General features: G+C 36.2%; 1 long non-coding RNA gene across 1 annotated transcript; it reads right to left on the reverse strand.

The window, feature by feature from the left end:
• Positions 1-5761: 5761 nt before the first annotated feature.
• LOC113722704 (uncharacterized) lies at positions 5762-8145 on the reverse strand. The gene is made up of 3 exons (XR_003456795.2): positions 7961-8145; positions 6674-6736; positions 5762-5992 (listed from the first exon to the last, which is right to left on the reverse strand). It is a non-coding gene; the product is annotated as an uncharacterized lncRNA (long non-coding RNA).
• Between the last annotated feature and the right edge of the window lie 501 nt (positions 8146-8646).

The raw sequence follows: 8646 nt of genomic DNA on the forward strand, positions 1-8646 counted from the left end.
TCAATGACTCATTTTTCACCCCTCTTGAGGAGTGCAGTGAAAGTATAGGTTCTAAAGGTATTCCTGCCCAAGATACTCTTATGACATGTCCTTTGGTAAGTTCTCAAGTGGTGTATATTCAAGGTAATATCTATGGAACACTTGGGATAGGTAAGTCACTTTCATTTCTCACATCATTAGATCATGTGGCTTTGGCTATAAAGTCACCATTTAATGATCCACCACGACCAAAAATGGTGGATTATTCGCTAACAAAGCCTCCTTGAAAAAATGAGGAGAAATAGTCAAGCTATTGACTTTAAAGAAGCGCTTATTGGGAGGCAACCCAATGTTTGTTTAAGTTCATGTTACTTTGGAGTGATTTTATGTTTAAAGTATGAGTTTGAGTTATTTTGTTATTTTTCATTTGTAGGTTTTGGAAAAAGATGCAAAAGTGACCAAATGAGGTGAAAAAGGCGAAGTTTGATCAAAGATCTCAACACCTCAAATTCAGTAATTGTGGTTTTTGTTGCATTAAAGAGGTTTAGAATGCATGTTTAGATCATTTTACATGTGCGTGAACGATTTATTTTGACATAGAAATGATCTAGGGTGTATTTTGGAGAATTGGGGTCAAACTGAAAATTGCAAAAATTCTGCAATAAGTGCAGATTCAATGGATCCGAGCTCGGATCCATATGGATCCAAGGCCTCAGATCCACTTTTGCAAGCAGATTTTTTTTTCCAGCTTACTGGCCAGAATCCGGCCGACAACCCGGCCGTATATCCGGCCGGAAACTGGCCGGTTTCTGGCCAGTTTTGCGCAAAAAGAGGAATCCGCGCACGGATTCTCCATTTTCTTCTTCCTCTCTTCTTCAACTTATACACACACTCACACTTAAAACACACACTACTCACTAAACTCACTCTTTTCACCATCCAATCTTCAAACCAACTATACCAAAACACTCCCTTTTCACTTGAGAGATGATTTCATAGCTAAAAATTCTTCAAAAACAAGTCTAAATTCGGATTTGAGCTTGAGAAGAACAAGGGTTTCAAATTTTTGAACTCTTCATTTGAGGCCGAATTGGAATGAAATTTTTGGGGGTTTCTTCACCATTGGCATCCATAATCATCAACCAACAAGTTTGAGGTAACAAATTTTCACTAAATGTTGTCATTTGAATTTTGCCAAATTTTTTTTTTCTATTTTTGGGCAATTTCAAATTTTTTTTTTCATTTTGTGAAGTTTGGTGCTTTACATTATGCTTATTGAGCTTATTGATGATTATTGGTGATATTTAACTCATGAGTTTGTGATTATTTGGTGAATTTTTGCTAATTTTATGCTTAATTTGGCTTGGTGACCAAGTTGCATATTAAGTGGCCAATGTAGCATTTTAATTAGCTTTGTGGGAGTTTATGATATTCATGTGAGTAATTTAGATTACCTAATGAATGAAAAGGTGCTTGGTTGAATAATTTCTTGAATTCTTAGGTAATTCTAAAAGAAGAGAAAATGGCCTTAATTGATGAAATTCATAAATGCACTTATAATCCTTGTGGTTCAATGGTTTTTAGTATTTCATGAATTCTCAAGAAGGTCATTTATATTTTGGCTTGGTGTGTTTGCCTCCATTTTGAGATTACTTTTGTACTTGAGGGGACTTGATCACTGATGACAAAATGTATAAATGGAACTTACTTTGTTCATAATGGTGGGCTTATTTTGTGAAATTAGCATCCCTTTGCTTTGGATACTAATGCATATATTTGATTAGCAAGGATTAGCTCATTTCATGTTTTTATCCCTTGAACATTGTATGGTTCCACATGCTTGATCATCTTTCCTTTTTCCTTGACTTGCATGTTTTCTTTTTGTTGATTGCAACCTTTTATTTTTAAGAAATTTATTTGTTTTGATTTTGTCTTTTTCAGGGTGCAATAAGTGAACTCTCCATTCTTTCTCAAATACGGTTGGAAATTCATCACTTGGACATGGATTCGGATTGCGCAAGTTCAATTGAGCAGTATTTTCTTTTACTCCTTATTTATTTTCCTTTTCTCACATTGAGGACAATGTGAAGTTTAAGTGTGGGGGAGGAAAGTATTGAACTTGCATTTATTTGCTAGGTGATGATATTTTGTGGATTTAAATGCTTAGAAATGTTGGAATTGTGTTTGAAATGCTTGCCATGTGGATAATTTGCTAGAAAATAGGTTTGTTGGCAGGGAGTTTTCTTCCATTTATAAGGAGAAACTCTGTAAAAATTTTTCTAAAATCTTTTCCAATATTTCACTATGGCCCAAAAGTTCTTCAAATTTTTGCATTTTCATTCAAAAAGGGCAAAGTAGTCCAACCTTAAGTGTTTTATTCTTCCAATTGTTGAAACTTTATGTGTATTTTGGAAGGTTTAGTCCTCATTTAACTTGGAAATAGTTATTATGCAATTAGAATTTTTACATTTTAGAAAGTATATTTGGTAAAGTGAGGAAAATTATGCCTATAATTTTACATGTTTAATGAGATTTCTTCTCTTTATTTAATTTTGCAAGTAAGTGATTGATATAGTCGATAAAGGTTATACTCCTCATTTGATTATTTTTATATATTTTTCTATGAGGGAAAAATAAATAAATAAATAAATAAAAAAAGAAAAAAAAAGAAAAGAAAAGAAAAGAAAGTAAAAAAAAAAAAAAAAAATTATTCTACGCCAATGATTCTCGCACCGAGTAACCGGGGGTTGGCATCTACAAATGTTGACATTCGCGTAAAAAGGTATTTGAATTAAGAGTATGTATAACAACTTGAATAAGTGAAATGTTGAGTAACCGGGGATCTTCACCTAAAAGTGTCGATTTTCGCGTAAAAAGGCATTTTCACTATTTAAGTAAAATTAGTATGAATAAATCCCTCTTAATTGTAAAATTTTGAGAAAAAGATGATTATAGGAGGAGGAAGGCTATAAATCGACTATGTGGGTTGCTTATTTGTGAAATTAGGTTGGGGTAAGAGATTAAGTTTAACTTGTTGAATTAAGGTATAATTATCTTTCCTTTACTTGATATTATGAGTATTTAATGTAATTTGAACAATTGTATAATGATTATTTTCTAGGTCATGAGGAATTAAAATTGACAAAAGTGCATATATTGTTTCACCTCTTAAATCATTGTAATTGATTTTGTGTGGATTGCTTGAGGACAAGCAATGATTTAAGTGTGGAGGAATTTGACAAGTTATTAATTTACGTAATAATTGTCTAATACTTTATATTATTTTTAGTCACTTTGGTTATAATATTGGAAGAAAATGAATCATTTTGGCTATAATTGGTGAATAAATGTTTTTAAGTGATTAAATGGGGTTTTTATCACTTTTTACTTGGATTTTGTGTATTTTGACAGTTTTGACACATTTTCGTATTTCGGCTATAACTTGAGTTACAATGATCGGATTGGGATGATTTTTGAACCCATGTGAAGATAAGAGATAGATCTACAACTTTGGTGAAGACATCTGAATCCAGTTTGAAGGTTTTCCAGGTCAAAAGGCCGAAGTACAGAGTCAATTGCTATTGGTCGAAACTGGAACAAGGCATGGAGCAGGCAAGGGTATTTCCGTCATATCTCAGCCTACACAGATCCAAATGAGGTGATTCTTGATGCATTAGAAAGATAACTCAAAAGGCTACAACTTTCGTGTTTTAGACATGAGCTGGTTCAGCCTCTAACATCAAGAAAAGATCAGTTGAAGTTGGGCAAAAAACAGAGCAAGTGATCCACACTCGGATCCACTATTCATCCGAACCCTCGGTTGTTTCTGGGTTAGTGGAACCGAGCTCGGATCCATACGGATCCGAGGTACTGTAGCAGCTCGGATCACTGTAGCAGCTCAGATTTACTGTAGCAATCCGGCCTGAATTTGGCCGGATTTGTGGCCGGATTCCTGGCCGGATTGTGGTCAGAAAAGGCTGCTCTGTACGTGTAAAACTCAATTTCACTCCCACCAACTCACATGTGATGCTATACATGTGAGAAACATTCCCAGCTGTAAAAGGGAGATGTAATCCTCATTTCTTGACCACCTTTCATCATTAAAGAGCCAAATTCATTACAAGAAGAAGGAGAGGGGAGTCCATAGCAGAAAAATAGAGAGAGATACGGGAGAAGCTTGAAGTTGCAGAAATGTAGCTCTTTCATCTCCCTAGTGTTAGTTTAGCTTAGTATATAGTAGTGTAGCTTTTCCATTCTTGTTTATTATCTAGATTAGGATGAAGATGGAGGATGAAGAAGGCAAGGAAGAAAGCTCATGTGACAAGGGTTGTATTCCTTCCAAACTCTTTATCTTTTGTATTTGATTCCAAGTTTAGTTAATATACAAGTTCTGGATTTTGTGTTCATTATGTGTTTCTAAAGTTTATACCTTGGGTTTGGTTGAACTTTCTATGATTGTTAGTGTTTATTGTTTGGTTATTTGATTGCTATGATTTGAGCAAGTTATTTAGCACTTTGGCTCTTTAAATCATGATTAATCTGGTACCATTGATTGTGATTATCTAAGGTGTTGTTTCTGCAATGGAAATTGAGATTTAACACTAGTTCAAGAAGTGCTAAACATAGGGAGTACACTCACGAAAGTAGAGGTGCATCTATGTGGTTTTTAGTGATTCATTTCATGTAATTTCATTGAAGAAATGAACTTGTAGCTAATTTCATAACCATGAGAATAGGTATGGATTAGTTATAAGTATAATTGATTCACTACGAAAGTAGGATTCAAATGCATAAGGAAATTACACCATAATTAGCCTAGATGTAGTACTCAATGATCCAAATATAACACTTGCATGAGTAGTTAGGGATACCACAACCTAAGGAGCTTTTATTTGCTATTTTATTGCATAATTTCAGTAGGTTTTAATTTGTTATAATTCATTGATAGTCTAAATAATAGAGAAGCTTTAGTAATACCGGTAATTGTTCACTCTTCCCTGTGGGATCGACCCGATATATACCCTAAACTACTAGTTGATCTGTATACTTGCAGTGAACGGGTGTAATTCGGTTTTTTTTAACTTGTATGTATGTAAAATACCCGTCAGGAATCTTGACCCTTCTAGAATCACATAGTTAGGAACTAAGAGATTTTCTCAACCCACAACTAAACAATTCAATGAAGCAAAGTGTAGATAGAAGAATGCCACAACCAAGGTGTATACTTGATTGACAAGTTCTGGTTGAATAACTTAAGAAAACTCTCAAGTATTCAAGAAAATCTCTCTTGGACAATAGAAGTGAATAAAACTTACGAATTTTTTTTGATGTAAATTCTGATCTGCCACAATCGTTTAAGGTTTAGGCTTATTTATAGCCTTACTGTGACAGCCCCACTTTCCCCTAAGGCGAACCAAAGGGGTTAGCGGACTGCCTGCCCAGCTCTCGCCAGGACTACGGTACAGTTTACGTCGATCTATAACGTTCCGGAACATCCCATTGCACGTAAACAAGTCAAAAGAGTCAAAATAAAAAAAAATGAAAAATTTGCCGAAGATGAATAGTGCAGGCCACGTCAGAATCCGGCCGGAATCTGGCCGGATTTCCGGCCGGATTCTCGGCCGGATACTAGGCCGAGAGCAATCCAAAATGTTCTCCAAAACCCTCCGCAATCCGGCCGGCAATCCGGCCAGTTTCTGGCCGGATTCCTGGCCGGATTCAGTCCAGTGACTTTTCGTTCAAAATTTTCCTTTTGCCGTTTGAAATCCAAATCGATTCAAAGTTCAGCCAAACATCAACCAAGCATATATACATTGAAATCCAACATTCCAAGCCAAATCGGCATACCAAAATATCCAACTAATCCATACATGTACAATAACCAATTACAAACCAAACATTGGAGGAAACAAAACACTTAGGGTTTCACCCTCAAGGAGCTATTCAAAATACATGTACATGAGCTCAACTTGTCATTCAACTATTACAATCTTTTCCAAAAGTGTTCATTTTCCTGTAAGGAAAACAAATGGAACGGTGTGAGCTAAAGCTCAGTGAGCAACTATCACAATAGCAGTTAAGATCACATAAGCATAACCATTCAAGTCAAGTATACAATTTCGAAGTAAAGCAATTCAGTGAAAGGATACGGTCGGCTCTCAAGAGCCCATTTCCACGCTTACATTCTTGATCCACACTCATTGACCCTCCGTCAATGTTAAAAGTACCAAACCGTAGACCTCACTTCACTTCCATTCCTTCCACCCAACATACCCCAACCGGGCCCGCACTCCATTCAGTCATTTTGGTAATACTCGAGTTTACCGGAACCAAGGGTCTCATTACCACAAGGTTCCCCAGTACAGTCCCCGTGGCATGATAATTTTCACGACCAAGCCCTCGCCGGCTCGATCCAATTAACTACCATACGGGGTTGAGCTCATAAATGCAGTAAAGCCATTGGATACTCGTCCAACGACACCAAATCAGTTTCCATGAATGGAATGCAGTATCTCATATATCCAGTGCAGTCTTTCAGTAAAACAATTAATAGTCATGAATAAAATCACAAGGGGTGAGGGCGATCAAGTACACCCTCACCTCAATCATTCCCAATAACCAAGTAAGCCTTCAAGGCATCAAATACACATAGCACAAAGCCACATTATAACAAGTAGGTGAGTAGTATACTCACCAAGTGAGAAAATGATGTTTCATGCACCGTCGTTAAACGAACGTCGTGCACCACCGTTTCCTCCTAGAACAAGTGAACAATTACCATAAGACTCGATAACGAGTCACAAAGCCAAGCCAATTATAACCCAATAGGGTTTCATGCATGGAAATTCAAGTGTTAAATACGTAACCTTTACTCAAGTCGAGAATGTAGTTTTCTAAATTTCGAGTAAAAATGCGGGCAGCATGCCCTTTGTGTTTACCAAATTCTCCAGCCATAAGGCTTCATTATTTTTCTTCAATCACAACTCAACAACACACATATAAGCATTTCATGTCAAGAGCCGTTCCATAGCTCACAATATCATAAAACAAGAAACCATACCGAGCCATAAACAACACCAATTCACAACCCCAATAGGGTTTTATAAACATATACTAGCATGAAAGCAAACCAGAAATTAAGAAAGGCTTTAATGTTGGCCTTGATAAGAAAACCGGTTTTGACGTCATAATGCGGTAATGGCACAACTCTCACTACAATTATCGGTTGGGGGTGTAAGACCCACCATTTCGAAGCTATGAAACAGGGCTACAACAATGTAGAAGGCCTCTCAGTCCAAATCCTAGCACAACTAGGTCAAAAGTGCCAAATACCAAACCAGAACCGAAATTGCAGGTTCCCAAATCACACAAAACTGTAATACGTCAATCTCAGCCTACACAGGTCCAAATGCCGAAATTCCAAAGGCATAAGTTAGCTAAGATATCCAGCTACATTTCATCAGAAGACAAAAACTTAAAAATCCAAACCAAATCCAGTCAAAACAGGCAATTACTATCGCAGTTCCGCACATTCTGTTCACCAAAAACAGCAACAGTAAAAACGGCATAACTCTCTCTATACTACTCCAAATGCCCTGAAATTTTGTAGGCACTTCATACTCACCAATACCTACAACTTTTATGTTTTGAGTAAAGTCCAATTCGGCCTCTAGATATGACCTAAAATTTCGGACAGAATTGGGAATAATATGAACCCTAACTTTCCATTTTCCATCCAAATCCAAAATTGATTACATTTTCCTATCCAATACACCTCATAGAGTCATTATCAGCCATTACCATTCATCATACAAGGCCACAACATCCCATTCATATTAAACCAGAAAAATTCCCAATAAAATAAAAACTTCACCAAAACTCTTCAAATCAAGATAAAAACCAGAAATTTCAGCACTCTTATCACTAATAAGCACAACATAAGCATCATTAGGTGTAGTAGGGTGTTTCAAGCTTCACTTACCAAGAACCAAGAGAGAGGAAGATGTTGTGCACCTTAGTCCTTCAAACAAAGTTCACCAAACAACTTACTATCACTAGAAGGAAGAATTTTATGGAGTAGAATCTATTCTAGGTGATTAGTTGTGGAAGATTGAGTGAAATGGAAGCTAAAAGTTGAAGAATTTCCTTCCTTCTTTGAGCTTGAGAGGTTCGGCCATCAAGAGTGAAAAATGGTGCATTTTTGTGATTTTTGAAGATATATAACCAAGTTGGGTCAAAGGTCAAAAATGTGAATAGTATTTCTTAAGGTCAAACCAATACTTATGTGACACTTGTCACCTCATTAAATGCATTCTTATCATTCTTTTCTCTCTCACATCAATCACTTCACACATACTACTTATCTCTTAACACCCGATAAATTTTCCACAGTATCCGAAACTTAACCGTATTGGCCGAATTTTCCCGAACTTTTCGCACTAGTGGGTCCCACGTCCAATATCTAGTCTTAATTTTCTAAAAGCTCTCCAATACTAGAAAAATCATCTAAAAAACTATAACTGCTCATGAAATCCACCAAGAAAATATTCCTAGGCCAGAAAATGCAGAAAACATGAAATTTAAGGGGGGAAAAACCCTAGGAAAATATTAGGGCAAAACGGGTTCTCACACTTACAATGACTTCAAAACCAAACCTAAATTGGACTA

This window comes from Coffea arabica, chromosome 5e (assembly GCF_036785885.1).
Source record: "Coffea arabica cultivar ET-39 chromosome 5e, Coffea Arabica ET-39 HiFi, whole genome shotgun sequence".
Classification (NCBI taxonomy): domain Eukaryota; kingdom Viridiplantae; phylum Streptophyta; class Magnoliopsida; order Gentianales; family Rubiaceae; genus Coffea; species Coffea arabica.